This window comes from Puntigrus tetrazona, chromosome 19 (assembly GCF_018831695.1).
Source record: "Puntigrus tetrazona isolate hp1 chromosome 19, ASM1883169v1, whole genome shotgun sequence".
NCBI lineage: Eukaryota > Metazoa > Chordata > Actinopteri > Cypriniformes > Cyprinidae > Puntigrus > Puntigrus tetrazona.
In genome coordinates, this window is record NC_056717.1 from 16,405,857 (window position 1) to 16,429,343 (window position 23,487).

Here is a 23,487-nt window from a genome sequence, read left to right on the forward strand (position 1 = left end):
TTCTAACTATATAATGCTATATGCATTATAAAAACAAGATTTATAACATTCGATACTCAACAAAAAAGCACATGCAAAATTGAACCACTCAAGTAAATTTGGCACGATTCACTTGATTGAACCGTCATTTTTTACAGTGCAGTCACACACAGTTACACTCTCTCTCTTATTTTTCATGCGAATGGAGTTTCTGCATTAGTGCGGCCCATCTGCACCCACTCTCTTTGATTGACAGGTGTACATGGATGCCACATCAGCTGCCAATACCTGGAGACAGTGATGTCACAATGGCTGGTCTCCCGGGAGACCCTGCTCTCTCGTTCTGTTTTCACACATGAAAGAAGCCATTTCAGGTGACAGGAAATGGGGTGGGATAAAAGGAAAACATTTGGACTCCATGGCGCTCTGGGAAGCCCGAGGGTGCAGCTTTGATATCAAATGGATCCGCAGACATGATTAAACGCAGCAATCTGAAACCAGCACAATACTGGAGAAGCAAATGTGTGGCGCTGGACAGCTAGTCATTCTCTCATACCTCGTTTGATTGAACACTCCTGTCCTTTTTACTTCCCGTTCGGTCACGAGAGAGTGGGATAGACCCAAAAATGAAAAATTCTCACTCTCGTGTGGTTTCAAAACCTGTATGACTTTCTGTGTTCAGTGGAGCCCAAAAGCGGATATTTTTAATAATGTGACTGTTGCTTTGTTGCCATGGAAGAAAAAGAAGCGTTTTAATGAAGGGGGAAAAGTGATTTAAGTGACGGGTTGTTAAACTGTCAAATGATTCATTTACATATCGGACATCAGTAAAATTCACTTTCACTTTTGGGTGAATAAATTCATCTAGATGGGTTAACTGTACGTACATTTCTAAAGCACATCAAAAATAAGAAGTTTTACAGTTCTATTTATACTCTTTGTAGAAGTTTTTTTTTTTTTTTTTTTTTTTTTTTGGGGGGGCTGCATAATCGAGGCTGTTAATATTCGTACTTGACGTATTCATTCATGTTAATTAACTTACAGCAAGACACAAGGGAGCTGAGTTATGAGGTAACAAAGAGATGTATTTAACAGTGAGATCTACCCCAGGAACAAACAGAGTCTCCGGCGTATGTGTGTGTATGAGAGCATGTGTTGCTATGTTGCCTCCAGCGCTGTGAGCTGAATTTTATCAGAGTGTCACCTGTGTGATTAGTAGAGAGCGAGAGACGGAAATAAAGAGAGAGACGGGAATATATATTTAGAGAGAGAGAGAGAGAGAGAGAGAGTAAATCAAAGACTCCGTCGAGCATAATCATAATCCATGCCCTACCATACCAACTGAAGATGCGATGATATCTGCATGGGCCTGTAAGGTCATTGTCATGTGTCAATCTCTAATTTCCTTTACGGCGGATCTCCTCCTCTTCCTCTGTGCCTCTGGATGTCTTCATAATCTAAAGCAGACATGATATTAACCCTGCGCTCAGCGATTTGTATCTCCGGCGGTTTGTCGCCCTGAGGCTGAGTGGAATGACTGAAGTTATCAAACAACGCTGCCACCTCCTGAGGACCCCACCCGTCAAAACTCTCTGATCGCTTAGCAACACGGCCTACATTCATACTGCCGTCTACACACGTAAACGTCTGTTACAACCATCAGCGCATGGAAGTTTTGCTCAAACGAATTACATAACGTTAATGCTTATTTATTTCGTTGCTAAATAGAAGTGTACCAAATATGACAGAATCACCATTTTATTTTACACACTGTTTGAAAATGATGAATCGCATACGTTTTATTCTATTAACGGCATACTTTTATATGTTTATGGAGAGAAGAAAAGAGAGAGTTGCGTTTAATGGTGAACAGTAATACAAAATAAAATATATTTACAATATACTGTATATTAAATAATATTTTTACAAAAATAAATTAAAAAGCAAGACAATTTTAAGTAGTAGTAATAATAATACATTTGTATTTTTTCAACAGGTACTATTAATGTTGGGTAAAATACAACAAGAGAAAGGAAAATGTAACGTATTTATTATCATTAATATTTTTAGAATGTTTTCTAATGCATGAAACTGTATAGCTGCCTTTTATATTTTAGGAACGTGGTTCTTCGCAAAGGGATCATCTTATTTAAGGGTGCGAAAGTTTGAAAAGGAGGCTTGGAATACAGCTCGCAAGCCACAGAATAATCCATTTTGTATTCTCAAAAACAGATTTCAAATGCCATGAGCATGATTAAATGATGACAGCATATTCATTTTAGGGTGAACTATCTCTCTAGCATGTTTTTGAAATGTTCATAGATTGCACAAACAGCATGACCAAGATTTTAAAGGGGGATTAGGCCCAAAAATTGTCTAATTTCCCCCGAACGCGACATCTCAATAGTCCAGGCCTCTCCAGCCAGAACAGCCACATGTACAGCTGTGTAGAGTAACACAGAGCTGTATGGAGTGATTTAGAGCAGTATGGAGAGCGGCAGAAAGAAATATAGGTTTAGAGGAGCAGGACAGAGTGATATACAGAGCATTTTTGATTGGTGTTCAGTGGCACAGAAAGATGTAAAGCGGCGAAGAGCGCCATGGAGTTGTTTAGAGCAGCGTAGGGCGGTGTAGATCAGTGTAGTTTAGCACAGCTCCCTTCTCCCACTATCTGGAGCAGAGCGACAGACTGCCGGGCCCATGGGGCAGATTCTCTGGCATTCATCCACACTGTGAGCCTGCTGGAGGAAAGAAAATGGAGCTCTTTGGTAAAACAGAAACACCCCTTTTTTCTTTTTTTTTTCGCTGTTATCTCTTTTTTCGCAAACGCTCGTACCATTATTTTCCTGTTCTTCTCTTTGCATAGTAATAGGACCGATAGATCTCCCTCATTGGACGAATTTCCAAAATCAATTTTCTCTAATTATCATCTGTTCCTTTTTGTTTTCTTCTTTTATCCGGCCCAACATCCTCTCTCTGCTCTTCATTTATTCTCGTTATCTGATCCTCCCCATCTCCAATGTGTCTCTTTCCCGTTTAACTCTCTGTTAAACTGTTAGCCTTTACCACAGTCTTTAAAAAAAAAAAACCTATCTCTGTTCACTGGCGTGTTAACGCTCCTCAGCACATCTCTGCGATGACTGTGACCACTGACTGGGGTGGAAGTAATGTTTTTTTTGCAGCTGAAATCAGAAGCAGATGGATTCAGGATGGCTCAAATTAGCCTCTCTCTCGTGTTCTGCTGTTGCTAAGTAACAGTTGACAGACAGGGGGTGACAGGCCAGTGATGGCAGCGTTTGATGGCAATATGTCTTTGGCTCAATGGCTCCAAGCTAACATTGAAACAGTGCCTCATTTAAATCAGAGAGAGTGAGCGAGAGAGAGAGAGGGAGATTTTTGTAAGAGTCTGCGAGCAAGCAGATGAGCCAAACCTACCACACACATAGCCAAAATTTGTCACTCATGTCATATGTGAGAATACAATCATGTTGCCATAAGGACATCTGTTGTGTGCCAATGAAATATGTTGTTTTAAGGGCATTAACCAATCAGAATGTTCTCTTTCTATTGCATTAGATCACATATTTGACTGTACTTTAAAGCTGTCAGGCTTACAGAGACCGTTCGAAGAAAAATAAAGACGTGCATGATTACAGAACAGGCTATTAATTGTGCATCAGCTAGTAGGCTACGCGTTCACTTATTTTATTTTCGTAAATCAAAAAAAAATTGGTCTTTAAGCAACTTGCTAGCAGAAACAAAATGGTTTTATGTTACGATGTATGACAAAATGGTTAAGACTGCAAGAAGACTTTATATTTTACCGTATAATTTTGTTTTGCCACTTTACAGCTCACTGCATTTGAGAAGCATGTTGCACTTTTCTCCAAAATGACAGATGGCAGTGTAGAAAAAATATCAGCTGAAACAGCAAGAAACTGCCGTAAACTTGATGACTTTTAGAATCATTTTAGAAACACTGAAATTGTCATAGTGTGGCAAAATTCACACTTTAGGTCAAAACTTGATGCTTCTACTCTATTTTAAAAGTAGGCCGCGTTTAGTAATAAGGTGGATATGTGTCTTGCCAGGTACACGTTTCATTTATCATCAGAGAACTTTACACCCGAAGTTGATGGAGTTTGACAAAACAAACAGGGTTTTGTAAAATCAGTATGCTTTATTTTTCAATTCATGTTATGAAACATTTTATTTATAATTTCTTTATTGTCCCATGACATCAATAGCTAAGCCAAAACAGCTTAGAGGGGCATGGTTGAATTGGAATTTCAGAAAAATTCAGATACTGTCACATTTAAATTTTTCAGCTGTTAGATACAGTGACAACCCACATGCAGACTGGCAAGAAACCTTATATTTATAAAGACAAAGCAGAATTATGGAGTGCTGTATATTTATAGAAATTAATATAGGTTCTCTATTGTTTATTGCGAATTCCTGCTAATTATCAGTTACATTTATAAAACAAAAAAATGCATGAGTATACGTCGACGTTCATTTCGGGATTAAAAATGCAATTAAAAGTTTGTTGTTTTTTGCACTGTACAGTACTTACAGTAAGACTCTTGCACACGTATACGCGTTTAGAACAACATCAGTGTAAATGATTAAATTAAATGAGTGTAAATGAGTGTAAATTATTACAGAAGTCTCGTTTTTGGGTCAACTACTCTTTTAACCCTCAGGTTCCACATTTTCCTACCAGAGTTTGAAAAGTTTTTTTTCCTGGCGGAGACTTTTAAATAATAAATCGAATACTTTTGTAATGTATGCCGTAATCATTTTCTTTTATTTTCATGTACAGTGCAATGTTTATTATATTCTATACGAGCATGTGTCATTCTAGCAATATAAAAAAAGAGAAGGTCTAATAGAGACAAGATAGAGGGAATAAGAAAGAAGCTCAGGCACAGTATTAGCTAGAGAAGGTTTATTATTCTCTGCAGCACTCAATCAAACATTGGCCCTATGAACAGAGAGTAATGCTAGAGAATCAACCTCAGGGCTTCTGTCTGTCTCTCTCCGTCTCTCTCCCTCTCTTTTATTCCTTACAGTGTGTGAGTGGTATCCATCTGTCAACTGTCAGTGCCAGTGAGAGATATCCAGAGCTGTCACATCTTGTCAGCTCTCTGAGCTGACGCCTTTTGCAGCTGCCTGGCCAACACACACATACACACACGCACCGTCCCCAATGATGGCCAGCATGCAGGCGCACTAAATGGGGAAATAATGTGGCTGAAAGAAAGCAAGCAGATAAAAGCCGCATAAAAAAAAAATTGCGAGCCGGAAGAGGGATGGAGAGATGGCAGGAGCAGACAGATTGTACAGAGGGACGATGAGTCAGATCCAGGCTGTAGAACTCTGTGGATGAGAGACTGAGTTGGAGAACCATCAAAGTGCCGTGGACGGGGGGTTAGACGAGGGGCAGCGGGCATACGGGCAGCGTGAGGAGGATTAACACAGAGAAAAGCTCAGAGATGGCTGTTTCAATGGCCATGAGATGAAAGGGACAAGTAGATATATGATGAATATATAGCCTGTCCCTCTTCAGCACGCACTGGTTGTCCGTTTCTCCTTCAGTGTGCAGATTAATGTTCTTGGTAGAGTTTCTAAGACCCGCGTGACTTTGGCGTTAGTTTGAATGGCTGTTAAACGGCTTGATGTAGCTATTTGGCTCTAGTCCCAGCTCTTAAAAATGATCTCCTTCTCCTTGCCTACTTTCAATCATTAGTGAAGATCTTCATAAGGTCTGGATAAATAAAAGCAAGGCGGCTTCGGCTCCTTCAAAACCACTGTCGTTTTCCAGCGTCTATAGACGAGGGAAGGAAAGGATCTTTTTGAAGTTTGGAAAAGCGCCAGTCGAGTGTTGAGAGATCAGAGCAGGACATTCCCGCCTGACTTCCTGTCTTGATTTCACTCAACAGGAAGCAAGAAGTCAGGTGTGGCCGGGGGAAACAAAGCTACAGCTTATGTTTAAGACATCCATCTCTGGGGCCCAGATATGAAGGATTAGTTCACCCAAAAATTAACATCCTGACGTGATTTGCTCACCCTTATGTCGGACTGAACCTGCAAGCTGTTTTACTTTTCATGTTAAATAGAAAGTTGCTTGTCTAGATTTTTCAAGTGGAGCAACATGATGGTATTATGTTGACTTTGAAGTAAACTCTGACACTGAATGACAGGGTCAGGTGTTTAAATAATGTGTCTTCCCTATCTGACACAACATAATGATGAGAAGTACTGTGTTAGTGCAGAAAATGTGCGTGTGTGAGAAAGACAGATAATTACAGATTGAGGCATGACGTGATTTTTGTGGCACTTGACAGTTTCCACATTTGCATCTGCAACCTCAGCAAAACTGATCTTCACCACCAGAGTAAGGTGTGTGTGTGTGTGTGTGTGTGTGTGTGGTACACCAGCAAAGGTGCAGTTGTACTTGAAATTAAGGGAGTAGTTCACCCTAAAATTAAAGTACTGTCATCATTAACTCATGTATTTATCTATTTGTATGGCTTCAGAAGATTGTAATATATGTATGCATCACTTTCATGGCTTTCCTTTTTTGGTGCTTAAGAATTTATTTTTAAAGAATTAAATCACTTCAAACAAATGGCTTTTCCTTTTGTGATCCACATAAACAGCTGAATATTTTTAAACAGTTGCAAGAATTAGAGTTTGTTGGTAAAATCAGGTGTAATTGTGCATTTTTTATTACAGGTTCATTTTATTCAGTGTGCTTTTTCTCTTTTTGGTGTTGACGGCCGCATATATGGTAAAAAAATCCCACCTAACCCTAAAGACATTTTAACAAAAGGTTTCTTTGCTGTTTCCCCAATAACATACTAAAAGTTTGGTGTCTGAAATGGGCACAAAGCCCTTAAAATATCCTAACTCCTTCATGATTTGACCTAGCCAAGTAATCTTGGTGTCTAACCCCATGTTTTCTGGGTCTATGAATCCATTGGACTTGTCTAAATTGCATTGACAATGGTTATGTGCTTATAGGTGACAAGATTTTGTGAGATCACTGTAAGGTTTTATTTTTGTTTCAGGTGAACCAGAGATGTAAACTTTTTAGTCTATGTCATGTAACTCCTATTCAGTACGTGTTTTTTGATGGGATACCCTTTTTTTGCTAAAACACAGACTTGACATTCAATGTAAAAGTTATTGCACTCAAAAGTAACTTAAACTGGAGTCACTCATTTCAGTTTGAATAAGGTAATACGTATGTAATGCATCCTCTATAGATGTTTTTTAATATAAAGGTGGCATTATATTACACCCAACAAAACTAAATTCACACATCATAAAAACTTGACTACTTAAACCCCCTAGTTAAAGATGTTGTTTCTGTGGTTTGTAGGTGGAATAATATGAAATTGTGCACTTTTTTTCATATTGCAACATTTTTTCCTTTTTTCTGTGTTTGGCACAATTACCATATTATTATTATTATTATTATTACAAAATTTACATTTTCATTGTTATTGTTATTGAACATATAACAAACGCAGCTAAGATGTTCTTCTAAGTTTCTCCACAGAAGAGAAAATACTTGTTAAATATTAACTTTAGGGTAAGTAATGACAGTATTTTTTAATTTAACTATCCTTTGGGTTTCTTAATATTAAACATGATGTTTTGTGAAAGTTTAAGCTAAAAGAACACACAAATTTAGTAAAGCGGTTATTAGTGAGTTTTATAGATGGAATGATGCGTGATTTTGCACTTTAATTTTTCACTACATGCTTTTTTTGGCGCCTGACATTTTAAACCACCATCCACTTTCAACAGCAGCTCAGACGCTCTGCAGAATTTCTCCTTGCGTTCCCCAAAAGAAAAAAGGTGAGTAAATAATGACAGTATTTTCATCTTTGAGTGAACCGTACCTTTAAGGTTTCTGAAGATTTAACATGGTGTTTTTGTGAGAGTTAGAAAGTCTTCAAGAAAGTAGTGTAGATGTTGTTTGTGTAGTTTGTATGTGGAATAATGTGTGATTGTGCACATTTTCTTACAGGTTCACACACACACACACACGCACCAGGAGGGATCTGAAGCCCACGCGACACAGACACCTCAACCGAATGTAAAACAAACACACTCGATTTCACTCTTCAAAAAGACGTTCACCACCTTCAAAGCCTTACGACGAAAGCAGAGCGGAACGCTCCAAAACACAGGCAACAAACAACTCGTTTATACATTCTCCTAATTCCTCTCCGACGGGCCTCGATGTCTTTCTTCAGCAACAGACTGTTGGGGATCACGGCTTCGACGTCGCGGTTTTAAGACTCAGCCGTCTCCCTTCCCCGCTCCTCCGTATCTCTGTGATAAACGCCGGAGCAAATTCAAAGCCAAACAAACACGGATTCAAAGAAAGATTTTTGTGGCAACTTAAGGAAAGCGCGTGTTCGTGACAACGTGTCGCCGGGGAGTTTGTTCAGTCGGTGCTCGCTCAGATAGACCCTGGCTGCTCATCCTGAGCGGGGAAGTGCATTTGCTTGATTATCATTAAAAAAAGAGAGATGATGTCTTCAGAAGTCAGCGGGGATATTTATCAGACTCGCAGTTGGAGACGTGATGGCGTGTCTCTTCTAATAGAACAGCCTCGAGGCTCTGGGCCTGTGTGCGCAGGTTATGATCCCATGAGAAGTGAATAAGTAAAGCGCTGACTGATCACATGTATTTACTTCACGCTTGCCTTTTGTCCTGTAATGAATATCAATGAATGAAATGGTGAATGTGGATGGGTAACGTAAGCTATTAGATGGCATACTTATTCAAATGAACATTACCGCAGCGTAAAGTGGTGCAGACTATATGACACAACAGATAAGGCTCTTATAAGGCTCTACCGTTATAAACCATGGTTCATAACAAAATAAAACAGTGAGTTCGTGATAAATTGCTAGAGGATCTCTTTCTGCAAGCTAAAAAAAACTGGTTTGAACTGGCCTCACAGCCCGCAGTTGTATTAAGTTGAAAGCCTTTTAACGCTCGACTCTTTCCAATCCATTTCAGTTCATTAACTAACATGTTTAGGTGTAAAAATCATATTCTCTGAGAATAAATTGGGGGCAGGATATTTTATTGGTCTGGGATTCGTGACGTGAGCTAACGCTGGAAGTCATTTAAACAAATGGCTACATTTGGAAAATGTTCGAAAGTTTCATTTTAATACTGATAACTCATGCACTGTAAAACCAGGCAAGTTTTATTAATAAATGCGGAATTATTCTTTACCTTGGTGAAGGAACTGTTTGGGGCTAAATTCGAGATCACGTGTCGGCGAATGAGAAATGAATTTCTAATGATGTAATCAAAGTTAGGAAGATTTACAACGATTCCTTTTTTATTACGAGCTGCGTTCTCTCGCTGACGTGACTGCGAAAGCACCATAAATCACTCTATTTTTATAGGTGTATATATTTATTTTATTTCCACGACATACTTTTACTACTGCTTGCTCAAACTTCACACAAAACAAAAGGAAAAACAACATGACCTGTTATCAGTTTTTATTCAAAATCCCATACCTGTCTGAAAGCAAATGTTCAGACAAGAAAGAAAAGCTCACAAAGACGGAGAGGAGGGAGCGCCGCAGGAAAGTTCCACATGCAATCTTTTTTGTTTGTTTGCGAGTGTAAACGCAGTTGTGATGAAATATTGATGCTCCCTTCCAAACTGTCTTGTAAGTCGTCTCCGTTCTTTCAGGCTTTCCATCTGTAGCACCTGAGGAAGAGGACGGGAACGCCGAGCTGTCAGGAGAGATGAGCTCACGCTCTCTGCGGCTGGCTGTCAAATGCGACACATCCTCTTCAAGAGCAGACACAAGAGCAAACTTCCGCTACTCCTCGATCTTTGTCTCTTTGTCTATCTGTGTCGTTATCTTTCTTTCTTTAACTGTTCTTCTCCTTTATGCGTTTTATTCGAATCGTAGGACGGTAGTGGTTACGGCAGACTTGTGCATCATGACCTGCGGAATCAGAGGTGTCCTTCATTTGTAGGTGAAGGAAGTGATTTATTAAAAACAGTTCACTTTGCTAATTAAGGCACAAACTGTTTTATGGGATCAGGGCATCATTTTTTTTATTTTTATTTTTTGAGTTTATTGGGTGCATGAGTTGACATAAGACCAAAGAGTAGAAAACAGCAGATTTTTTCATTAAGTTAAATGATGTACTAAAATAAAAATTAAAAAAACTAATAAAAATGACCAAAACAGCTAAATTGCTAAAACCTTAAGTAAAATAAAAATGAAAACATCATAGAAATCATGCTCAAATATTATATTATGTTATTGGGTATATTATTGGTACTATTAATATTTTGCTTCACCATAAACAATGTGTTTTGAGCAACACAGGGGCTGGTGAGACACTATTTTTCCATGTAAATTAAATTGATCTGTGGAAAGTGTAACTCATTTGGATTTATCCACTTTAAATTTATGTAAAAAAAAAGTCATTTCTGCCACAATATTTTACACTTATTTATTTATTCCTTCATTCATTTTTAAACTTGTAATAATCACGCAAGCTCTTTTTTTTTTTGATACAAGTCATTTTTTAGAAGTAAATTAATTTAAAATTGACAAATGTGAATGAAGCTCCTGAAAAGTGTCAGATGAGGAATGAAATTGTCATTGATCTTTTAGGAGTTAATTGTAAGTTTTAAATGAAGACATACTGTAACTTTCAAAGAGCGTCTATTGAAACTAAGCTGCAAAAAACATCTCTGATCTTCCGGTCACATTCTTTGCGGTCTTCAGGATATTCAAGACGGAAGAAAGAAAGAAATACAACAATAAAATGGCGAGTAAATTACAGTTTGGTGACTTTTCCCTTTATTTAAGAACAAAATAGGTATTTTTTGAATAGAAATGCTGATTCAAATGTTAAGTAATTAGAAAAAACAATGAAAAAGCATACTTGCTCATATACCTCAGCTCTCCTGACATCTCTCTATTTTCTTTGTTTGTGCTCTCTCTTATATTACTGCCGACTATCATTTGCAAAGTGTTGTCTGGCATTTGTGCTTTTCTCTATTGGCTTTGCATGCTTGGCTAGCTGCGCTTGAACCTCTCAGCAGAAGAGACCTAGGCCTTTTTTAATAAGGTCCCTCATGAGAAATCTTCCTCATCTGAGCAGGAGCATGTCTAGAGGGCAGTTAAAGAAGAGAAATAGAAGAGGTAACAGAAATAAAAAGATGAGGAGACACAGACAGAAAGGAGGAGAGACTGATGAGGGAAGGGGAAGAACGTGATGCGTGATCGAGTTTGTGCAGTCTGCCTCTATGAGAGGTGAGAGCTGCTCTATCAGGGGACAGGAAAAGGCATTCAGAGTGTGACATGTTTGTCACGGTGGGCGACATTGGCATCTGTCACGCAACCTTTGGCAACACTTGCAATAACCCTCTCCGTTCCAGAGAGTACGAGACAAAAAGAGACTTTGAAAATGAGAGAGATTTGCAGAGTGCTGCAGCGGAAGCACGGAAGCCGCGGTGCTCACGGGGAGACAGGTCTGAATCCACCCTGCCCTTTTCAAAATTCGAAAATAAATATGATAGAGCGAAAAAAAGAGATCCCTTGCTTTTTGCATTTCCAAGTTCTGTGGTATTCACACGTGGCACTTCGTGTTCCCGAATAGGACAAAAGAATCCAAATGATCCGTTTCCTTCCTAATTCATGGAAATGGAGAGGGGGAGGAGGGCTCCTGTCAGGAGGGAGACGTGGAGCGCTGGTCAGTATATCAGGGAGTTTTAATTAACAGCTCAGTGATGAGGATTGAAACAGCCCTCATGCCGTTTACCACTCTACGGGACCGGATCAAACCAAACCCACCGCGGAGGGGTTGATTTGGTGAGTCTGAGAGTGTTCCAGCGTTCAGAACGTACCATCATGAAACAAAAAATATTGCTTACAATCATGAAACATTGTTCTGGTCTGTTTATTATTATTATTAATCAGTATATAAAACAATTTAACATGTCTAATCATAAAGTAATGATATTATTTTTAGCAAACAATTTTGTGTGTGTGTGTGTGTGAAATTATATGACTGTAGCTGTAGTTTTAATTTGTTTGTTTAATTGTTATTACAGTGTATTTATTATAATTGTAGTATGAACATGAGAATTACCATTAGTGTAACCAGATATAATATTAATATGTATTAATCATAACATATTAGTTGTAGTTTTATTTGGTATTATTATTAATTAGTATTATTACTACAATAAATAATAATAACAGCAACAACCGAAATCAAATTTTGTTGTATATATTAGAATTATTTGTATAGCACTTTGATCAACTTTTTGTATTTAAATGCACTTTATAAATGAATGCTGTCTTATATTGTAATAATACTTTATAATAGTGTAAAGAACAAAACTGCATATTAAAATGAATAAAAAGGAGTTTAGTTGTAGTTTTATTTGTTCATATTACTGTTATTAATAGCATGATTAAACAGGAAAAATAGCAATGCGAAATTAATTTGAAGTCTTAAACCTGACTGAAAAAAGGTTAAAAAAATTTTTTTTCTTTATCTTTCTTGAAATATTGCTGATTCTCATTGTAGTAGACCTTTCTGTGTCTGTTCATCCTAAATAGTTTAAAAAGTAAATAACGCCACCTTCCTTTGACATCTCATACTTTCTTTCTCCGTCTCTCTCTCTCTCTCTCTCTCTCTCTCTCTCTCTCTGTCTCTCTCTCTCTGATGAACAGCTCCACTCAGCCATCTATAAAAGACTGGCACTGAAATCAGCAGCATTTGCATATGGTAATTATTCTGCGAATCAGGCTACCTTTATTACTACCACAGAAATCTACTGTCAGCAGACAAGCATACATCACTGCATCGAGGACATACAATACGTGTATATCTACATTAGTGCACGGTCCAGAAGAGAAAGATGGCGGAGACGCATACACTCATACTTACAGTACATTGTAATACATTATTGTAATGCAGCTGTTTGTTTGTTTATTTATTTATTGGGACAGTTGTAGTGGCGCTAGATTTATTGCATTCTCGAATGCAAATATTTGTCTTTAAGAGGAGCTGCATTTGCGCGCCCTTTTTGTACATTTATTAAGCAAGGCTATTCAAGAGGCTGTGTTATGTTGTGACGGCCTGCAACTCCTTCAGTCACGAACATACTCACAATGTAGCACAGCAGGGTCTTATTGCTTTTATTAAAGTTTTACTAGAACACTTGGACACTAATTTTTAGCATAAAACATGAAAAATTGCTCACCCTCAGGCCATCCGAGACGTATATGATTTGTTTATTCATCAGAACAGATTTTGAGGAATGTAGCATTAGGTTCTCCGAAGGATCCTCTACAGTGAATGGGTGCCGTCACAAGTGAATCACACAATTCATCATTAATATGTGTTTAACTTCCGTCTAAAATATGAGTCTACTATCATCTTAATTTAAGAGAACAATACGCAGCGATAAAGCAGTGAAAATCGTCCAAAATGATTCTAAACAAATATGTTGGTGGATTTTGATGTTGGTGGACTTGGTGCAAAATTTTCCAAATCTGTACTGATTAAAAAAAACAAAACAATGGCCTAAGGCTGAGTACATTTTCAGTAAATTCTCATTTTTGGATTTAACAATTCCTTTAAATAACTGACCGTTAGACTGTTTATTACCAGTCCAGCTATGTGTTCAAACACACAACGGTGCGTTTCTGTGAGCTGGTCATTGTGCATATATTACACACGTACACAAACATACAAAAGGATGTAGTTTACAGTCATTGTCACTAATGGTGTTTGCTGTGTGTGCCCCGGAGACGGTCTGATCATTTACTGACAACATCATTATCCGGAGCTTATTGATCCTGTCATACTGCTGGGAACAATAGCACGCGCACACACACACACACACACACACACACAGTCGCTGCGTTGCTTTAATTAATAATTAAAGCGACACTGTTCATTTCAGAAATCGTCTGTAAACATCTTGCTCATGTTTTCATTGTCGTCGGTGTTAAATACAATCATTACAGACATTCAAACCGCGACACAATATTGTATATTCTGCTGTGACTTATATTGCGAAATCTGTCAATATCAGCAAAAGTCAGGTTGCCTGCACTGTTGTGTAACCGTCATATCACTGGCCTGCGGTGACTATCCATTCAAGTTTCGCGCAATGAAAGCGTTTGTCAGAAAGCATCATTTAGGCAAAGCCGTTTCATAGATTTTTTGTTTTGTCGTGTTGTCTGTGTCATTTGTGGCTTCAATAATAATTTAATATAATGAAAGTTCAATTTATGTAAGGCATAACGTACACTCCTTCGGTTGTTATTATTACAAAATAAACCCAGACACGGTGATCAGAGCCATGCGAAGCTCACATGTCAATACTTACTGAGAAGAAACAACATTATCGTGGCGGGCAAGCAAGAGATTGAATAGATGAAAAATGTAAAAAATCAATATATTGTTGGCATCCTAAAATGCCCCAAGTTAAGAAGTTGTGTGTCTGTGTGTGGTTTACTAAGGTACGGTCCCTGTAATATGCTGTCCATAGCCCAGTCGGATTAAATTATATGATGATGTTTTATATTTTTATATATCTATCTATATATATATATATATATCTATCTATATATATATATATATATATATATATATATATATATATATATATATATATATATATATATATACACTTTTATTTTAAATGTGATTAATCCTTTGACAGCATTAATATCTATGTATATATAGAGAGCGATAGATAGAAAGATATATATATATATATATATATATATATATATATATATATATATATATATCAACAGCCAATCAACCCATTTCATGTAGTTAATTAATTAGCCAGCATAAATAATGATAATGGTTATTAGTTAAGACTGTAGCTCAGTGATTCCCTTAAGATTTTATGCATTTGTTCATCCAGCAGCATATTATAATACGAGCAGCAGCGTATCAGCTGTTTGGTTTTTAAAGGAGGCACACATGCACTCGTCACCAGGGTAACGCCTCACTGGACTTATTATGGGATTGCGTTGCTTTAGAGTCTGCCCTGAGTCCTATATTGCCTCAGCGTTGTCACTTGAAACCTGCGCTCATGGGACATCAGTCCAGCAGTCTTACTATTAATACACACCGGAGAGTTTTACCAACATTCATTTACTTTCTCACTTCGTCTTATTCTATCTATTCCACCTAGACTCGTATCTGAAGGACTGAGATGCTTTTTCTCCTGCTACTATGAATATATTCTCCTATATTTATGTTCTGCTCCGTCTGCTATCACTGTAACACATTTTTAATAATTTTATTGGAAAGATCATGTAAATCTACTTAATTTAAAAACCTGTTAATTGGTTAACGGTAAAACAATTTTATATTTAACAAGTGAATACATATTGTGAAGCTGTAAATTAATAGACACCACATTAAATGTGATGTGTAAGGCTTTTCTTGGTTATGTTTCTTACTTTTCTTATCACATATGTACATTTGGGATGCATGTACATTATTATTAAAAAGTTTGCGGTTGGTAGATTTTTCAAAAGAAGTCTCTTATGCTCGTCAGTGCTGCATTTATTTGATCGAACTTACAGTTAAAACAGTGATGTTGTGAAATATTATTACTCTTCATAAAATAACTGCCGTATGATCTTTCAAAAATCATTCTGATATTCTGATTTAGAGTTCAAAAACCACTTTTCGATGAATAGTAGCTGAAAAAAACAGCATTTATTTGAAATTGAAAGACGTTTTGATCATCTATAACGCATCATTTATGGGAGTATCAGTTTATGAGTAATTAAAGCAGTTCATGCAGGTTGGTAAATTGACATTATATAAATCACATAACAAAAAATATGCCTACAACATTGGCAGTACATTTTACAGTGCGCAGTCTCTCATCATCTCTTTTCACTTTCCGTCCCATGTTTTTTTTTTTTTTTTTATTTTTTTGGATCTGTCCTCTTGTTCATTTGCACACTCTCGTTCATGCTCCCTCTATCCTCTTTTCTTGCACTCCGTTTGTTCTTGGATCTCTCTCTCGTTCTCTTTCTCTCTCCTCTAAATGGGAGAGAGGAGAGCTCATGGCCTATATAGAAATCCCAGTGGGAGTGTATGAATCGCAGATCCTCTCTGAGTAGCTGTTTTGTCATGTTTTATATCATTCAACTAATAAAAGGCAACTCCGTTTACTAACGACTCGGAGTCCCATAAGAGCATTGTTCTAAATGTACTGCAAACACAGTTGTTTGCTTCAGAACGTGTTCTCTCTTTCCCCCGATTTCCCCCTTCTTTGCGCAATTTGCAGTCACTCTCTCTTTCTTTGTCTCGCTCTCTGATTTTCTCTCTTTAAAGTACGGTACTGAGATAAAATGTAATTGAAGAGTACTGAGCTACCATCCTGCCAGATGAGGAGATTTGGCTCTGGAGAAAGAGATCTTTAGAAACACGCTCGCTTTTGCGGTGGAATTATCTTGTCCTTTTGTATGTACGACTGTTGTGTGAGTTTTGCGCCGTTTCCTGATTGGCCAACCTCTCTGTCCTCCAGGGCACGGTCAAGATCTGCTTTCTGAAATGGGCTATGATGTCGTTTGCCCCACGGACTACATACATATGACGCGTCTGATTATTTGCAATGCAACAAACCAAAGTGAAACCTTTCTGAAAGACGTTAAACAATATTCCGTCATTCCCAGAGGAAAATTGGCCTGCCCTTTCGTGGCTGAGGAGATGTAATGGAGTTTTCAGTTATGTTTCCTTTAAGCTTGCACTTTGTTCCAGATGTTTCTCCTATTGTACATGCATTTTGGTATACGTACGCTACCAGTTAAATCTTTAAGGTCAGTAGGATTTTTTTCATCAGCGAAGAGGGCTTAAGTTGATTGGAATATCATTAATCAGAACGTCATTTATAACGTTATAAAATAATGTTATAAAAGAAGATTCTTTGAGTTCTCTATTTATATTCAAAAGAATCCACAAAAATCATTAATTAATAAGAATCGTTTCTTGATTAGCAAATGAGCATTTTAGAATGCTTTCTGAAGGATAATGTGACACTAAAGACTACAGTAATGATGCTGAACAGATGTTTTGCAATAATGAAAATAAATAGCATTTTAAAATAGAAATGAGATGTTCAGCAGTAACGATGTTACTGGTTTTACTTTATTTTTGATTAAATAAATGTAGCCTTTTAGATCATTCTTTCAAATCTGAAAAAAAATATTATATTGATTCTAAAATTTTGAATATAGTATGGCTTATATAAAACGCCAGTGCTGGTAAGTGATATACTCTGAACTTTAAATAGCGTCAAGTGTGCTGATTTTACTTGGGCACAAAATAATAGTTTTATTTTCCACTTATCTTTTCTTAGGGTATCCTGTTTTGGCTCTTTCTTTTCATTAATTAGGAGTCTATGGGATTGAATTGCTGTTTATCAGAGACTGCTGAGACTGTGAGAAAAGAAGTGTGATTCTGTCACAGTGATTCAGCATTGAACTGCTTGAACAGCTCAGAATTCAAAAGAATTTACTTCAGGACATAGAGAGATAGACAAAAAGCAAGAGACCAGAGGAGAAAGAGGGAGAGTTTAGATGCAACCCGATCAATACGTCAGTCAAAGGCAGCTTTGATTGATTTTAGTTTTTTTTTTGTGTGTGTGCACTAAAATGTGAGGGAATGCATACAAGAGCACAAAAACAAGGCAGAATTTCTCAGAACCTCAAATGCCCTCCTAATCCACTTAACCTGACGCTGACTGCGCTGAGAAAACCTTGCAAGACCCTTAAACGTAGAGTCTCTGGAAACACTGTTTCCACACCTGTTCCGTTCGAACCAGGTGCGGAATAAAGTCGGTGCTTCTTTGTCCAAGTGACCCTGAGCTTCTCTCCTGTCTCAGCGGCGGTTTTAAAGAGAGCTCCGAGAGCTTTATTGCTAAGTGGGCCTCGCCACACTAAAGTGGCCAGTGACTGTGTTTAACAGGACCATTAAGAACAGACAGACCGATCAATACGGTGAGGGAACAGGAGAGAAAGGAGATGTGTAGTTAGTGCATGACTGTCCCGAGGTGTCGGCAAATCTTAAACACACCGATCCCTCTCTCATCCTATTATTCTTTAATATACCTGACTCTGCTACAATTAAACCCAACCCTCTCAGGGCATAATGCGCATTGACCGTAAAACTGAACATGCCAACATTTCTTAACGTTTGATTTGCAACCAGACATACCTTATATCACCTAATAAATGCAGACAATTCCTTCCTAATTAAGGACAGTGTGCTTTAGTGATTAAACAATCTCAACTGAGTTGGATATATAGCCTAGCAGTTTGTGTCTGGACGTTTATCTCAAATCAAATCATTGATCAAGACAAATGGATATAGCTAGAGTCAAATATGGTGACGCATCAGTAACACCGGTTCCATGATGTCCTTGTGTTACTTCACGTAAAATGCAAGAGGTTTGATGTGGCTGATGTGAATTTGATAGAGGTTCTGTATACAGTGATTTCGTTCGATTTGAGAGTGACTACTGAAATTTTTTGCTTGGATTATATTGGATTATACGGAGCCCCGCACATGAAATGCAAGGGAAAAAAATTGCACAAAATGTGCACAAGATTTACTAAAATGTGCACGCGTTCCCTCGAATTTGTAAAAGCTTTTGTATCAAGTTTTGCATTGAAATGACATATTATAAGCAATGACAGAATTTACCATTTTAGGTGAACTATTTGTGAAGGTCAAAGATTGAAGAAATCTGGATTGAAAACCAAACAATTGTAGATTTGGACTACACTGTTTGTGAAAGACCTAACCTAACGAACTTACTCCACTGAGACTGTCCTGTAAACAAAATTTAATAAAATAGTTTTAGACACAAATCTAGAAATTATGCCAGTATTTTAAACCACTACCGGTACTTTTTACATCATGAAACTGATCCTTAATGGAGGTCACCAGAGAGTAACTTTAAGTACTGATGGCAGATAAATGGAAATAATGCTAATGGTGGAGTGGGTATTTTTAAGTTAGTGTTCACTCTTAAAAATAAAGGTGCTTCACGATGCCATAGAAGAACCTTCTTGTCTAAATGGTTCCATAAAAACCTTTAACATCATTTGCATATTTAAAGTAGCAAGTGGAAAAATGTTGCTTCTCTATATTGTCACATCGGAATAATCACATAGGAATACAAGCTTACAGACAGGTTTAAGCAGACTAACTGATTGGAGAAATCTGACATTAATCACCAATGAGACCACAATTTGATTAAAAATTACAAGGCCTACTGCAAATGCATGTACTCGTGAAATTAGTTTTTGTCTGAATTTCCCAAAAGAGAAATACGTAAAAAGACTAAAAAAATACTTCTTTGGGTCCCAGTCCGTGGTCATTTTTCACTGACCATAACTGCCTTTTCTTCAGTGGTGGCATTCAAAACTCTCTACATAGTGTTTTTAGATGCTACAGACTTCACCAGCACTACCGTGAGCATTTGTGTGTGTGTGTGTGCAAAAGAGACCGGGAAAGTGTGTGTGCCTGCCTCTTTGACTGTTTACGTGGAGTGGTAGAGCTGATATATTTATTTCTATCTCTCTCGCTTCCTCAGAGGGTGGTGTATGAAGCTGTGTTTGCCTGCGGCAGATCCCCCTGGCAGTCTCTGAGAGCTGCCATCTTCTTCTGCCAGCCCTCCATTAGGCCTGTAAGGTGTGTCAGTCAGCTCTCGTACACAGGGGCTTATGGGAAGACTGCGGGGAAGTGAGGAGCGAACGGTAACTTGTAGCACGCACACACACACGACTCACCCACACATGCCAGCGTGTGTCAAATTAGGACAAGCAGGGGACAATTAAACTCTCTGTCTCTTGCACACTCCCTCACACAAACACATATACACAAAGTTGGCTGTGGATGCAGTTGTCTCAGACCTTTTCCACTTGTCTTCCCGTCTCTTTCTCCAGGTGATTATATGTACTGACTACTGCAACTCTACAGTAACACGGTGTCCTAACCAGGCGCGATCAGCTGCGCTTCTAGACTGTTTACAGTGGGTGGCCGCAGAGAAGAGTGTGTGATGTGTCAAACTAGGTTTATAAAATACTTCACTCAAAGCATATGTCAACAATAAGAGTTCAGTATAGATGCTTATATGCTAAAATATGCCGTTTTTTTGTTGCTGTTGTTTTTTTGTTTTTTTTTTTTTATAAAAAGAGCCTTACATTGCATTCAAGGCATACATTTTACCAGTGGTATTTTAATATAATTTATATTTACATTTACATTTAGTCATTTAGCAGACGCTTTTATCCAAAGCGACGTACAAATGAGGTAGGCGATAGAAGCAATTTATATCAACAAAATATACTGTTAGATTATTTTTTTTATATTGTTGTTATTATTATTGTTAATGGAATTAGCATTTTTTTTGTCATTTTGATATGTGTCATACTTTTATCATTACCTGCATTTTACTTTCAGTTTTATTTTAAGTGCTCAGCGTGTTAATACACGTACTTCAAATTAATTTTTAATCCAATTATTTGGCAAGGCAACATCTTCCCGCCTTTTTCATTCAATATTTATGTTTTAGTTCTCAGTTTTATTCTCTTTTATTCATTTAACAAAGACTATTTTTAATGGCTTTAGGTTTAGTTAACATTAATAACACCGTCTAGTAATCAAATCTGTGACTTAAAGAGTCGCTACCACCATGTTCTATTGTTTGAACCACAATAGTAGTGAGAGTAATAAACTCAGCAATTATAGAGCCAACATCTGAAGTGAGCTGCACAACTTCACCTGAGTTTGAGAGCAATAACATTATTCAGCCAAATTCTGCCAAAGTCTGCTTACTCTACTTAAAAACACTTGCTGCCTTACAGACAGGGGAAAAAAAGACAGTGCACCGCTTTTGAAAAGTGGCTTACACCTGTGAGTTTGCTGAAAAGAAAAATCTCTTTGTCATCTCTCAGCAAGATATGTGCAGTTCAGCTAATCATATTAGCTTGAAGAAAACATGCAATAGTTTGTTGAAGTTCATTTTAAAGGAGTTTGTATTGTACCAAGCGGCCTAGACTAATTTTTACCTAAAGGGATAGTTCAACGTAAATTCAAATGTTTGTGTAAGACTTTCTTTCTTCCCTATGAACACAAAAGATGTTTAGTGAAATGTTCGTGCTGCGCTTTTTTGACAGTGACAGCAAATGCTGACAAAAAGCTTTCAACCTCTAAAAGGCCCATATAAAAGCTGTAGCTTTGTGAAAAAATCATTTTGTGGAAATGACATTTGATATATATTAGAATAGAAAACATTTCTGTTAAATTGTAATGTAACAATATTTGATCAAATAAATACAGCCTAAAAATTTGTCACTCACAGAAACCTTAACACTAAGTCCCATGCGTATTAATTAATCTGTTGCAAAAAAAAATGGGTGCACCCAATATTTCTCCTTTCTTTTTCTTTTTTAAAAAGGAAATATTGCGTACATCCAATCTTGAGACTTTGTGTAGAGTAAAGGAGCTGCGGGATTATCCCAAGCAATTCAAAATGTATATCTCTTTATATTGCGCACTTTGTTTGTCGTGCAGTGCAGACGCCATTTTGGATTTCGGCGTTTGTTTGTAGTGAAAACACCTCTTAAAAGGCTTGCTGCAAATGTGAAAATCAAACCCAATGTGAATTTTTTTATGACGGGGGTTTTGGGGGCAGTGTGTAAACGTGGTAGTCATATTTATTTTTTAGCATGCAAAAATTTCGAATGACAATTTCGGACTCAATGCAGTGGCTTTTCGTCAGCGTGAGAGGCCCCAAACTCTACAATGAAAATATAGATCTTTAAGTACATCACTAATAACTAATGATATGTCTCAGGAAGGAGTGTGATATGGTTCTTTTTAGAATATGCAGAAATGCAAATTTCCTGTTTTTCAGTGAACACCTCTTCTAGTCCAGTCTTTAAGATGTCACGACGGTGGGTAAACGGTTACATTGAAATAAATATTTTCATTTCTATGCAATCGTCCCTTTAAAACAGTGGACAGAGCAGCAAAACTTAAAACGTGAAACTATTTTGATTAGTTTTTCCCCCTGAAGTATGTGTGGGTGGTCTAAATGTGCGCAGTACTTGTTTGCCATTACTATTTGAGAGCCAGTACATCAGGAGTCAAGCAAAACAATGCATGCGAGTTTCAAATCAAAAACTTTTGAATCCTCTTCACACATTTATAGCATTTCTACAGTCTCAACACTCAAACTCTTGACAGATCTCACTCTGTCTCCATCTGTGTCTCTCTCGGTCTCTTTTTCTCTCTTTCCCTGCGGAGGAGGCCCGCCACATCTCTCCTCTCTCTTGTTCTTCACTGTTGTTCATGGATGTGGGGGCAGTACAGTATCAGATAACTTTATCCTGGGCCAGTGCCAGTATTTTGCGCACGCACATACACACACACCAGCTGTGTGGGTGACTCGGCTCCCAGGCAACGGCAGGAGGTCAGGTAGTCCTTTGCATTGCATGCTGGGAGTGTAGGAGTGTGGGGGTGTGTGACAAGTTATTTCAGCTTTTGTTTAAAAACATGTGCAACAGTTTTGCTAAATGTCCAAAATGAATCGTGCAGGAGTAGCTGTGGACTGTCGTCAAGTTGAGCGACTCGAGTTATTAAGCTTCTTTTTATATTGTCTTTTCGGAAGGGCGAAGAGAAGGCGAGATGAAGACCAAGTGCATTCAGTTTGAAGCGGTCGCTCTGTCACATAGCTCGAGTTCTTCACGAAGTCTCTGTAATAATCCATCAAGCAGGACTATCACGCTGATATATGACTTCCATTTCGCTCACAACATAAGCCCCGTTGGTCACGCGAGGTTCGTACGGCGTCGTCAGCTTTGCTTTTAATTATCGAAACCTCGCCGGATCCTGCTGTTCACATCTCCCTAAATATTGATTTGTCTGTGGAGCACAGCTAAATCAGTCAGCGCGTTCAAAGCATTGATTGTGGGTGGTGTAAAAAATGAGACAAAAAAAAAAGAAAAGAAAGAAAGAAAGAAAAAAAAAATTGTAAGAAGTGTTTCCGTTACCATGACAACCATCTCTACAAAAATGTCTTTGGCCCTCAGGTCAGGTTTGGATGGGGGTTCGGACAGCTTGTGGAGAGCAGGTTGATTTCGCTCAGCCTTGCCCAAAGCGATGTCACTACTTTGAGTGCAAGGATGCTCGTTTGAATTTTTAAATTATATTTATTTTAATTGTATTTATTAAGCGCTCTTCAATTTGTGCAAGACACACACATATATATATATATATATATATATATATATATATATATATATATATATATATACTTGTATATATTGTACTTTTTAAATGAATAGGTCACACCACAGAACTATCAAAGTTTGTCAAATGAGGCCATTAATCTCTCAGACTATTATTTATTGACAAATTGCTATTT

General features: G+C 37.6%; 2 long non-coding RNA genes across 7 annotated transcripts in view; both read left to right on the plus strand.

Moving 5' to 3' along the window:
• The window catches only part of LOC122323493, a 47,147-nt gene extending 36,924 nt beyond the window's left edge, over positions 1-10,223 (plus strand). For both annotated transcript variants that reach the window (XR_006247016.1, XR_006247017.1), the window contains exon 6: positions 9,721-10,223. This is a non-coding gene — a long non-coding RNA (uncharacterized LOC122323493). The remainder of the gene's footprint in view (positions 1-9,720) is intronic.
• Positions 10,224-10,696: 473 nt separating this feature from the next.
• Positions 10,697-23,487, plus strand: part of LOC122323623 — a 68,084-nt gene continuing 55,293 nt past the window's right edge. For 3 of the 5 annotated variants that reach the window (XR_006247027.1, XR_006247026.1, XR_006247028.1), the window contains exons 1-4: positions 10,697-11,526; positions 11,655-11,866; positions 12,737-12,791; positions 19,651-19,813. This is a non-coding gene — a long non-coding RNA (uncharacterized LOC122323623). The remainder of the gene's footprint in view (positions 11,527-11,654; positions 11,867-12,736; positions 12,792-19,650; positions 19,814-23,487) is intronic. The other 2 variants (XR_006247030.1, XR_006247029.1) reach the window with 2 other exon arrangements.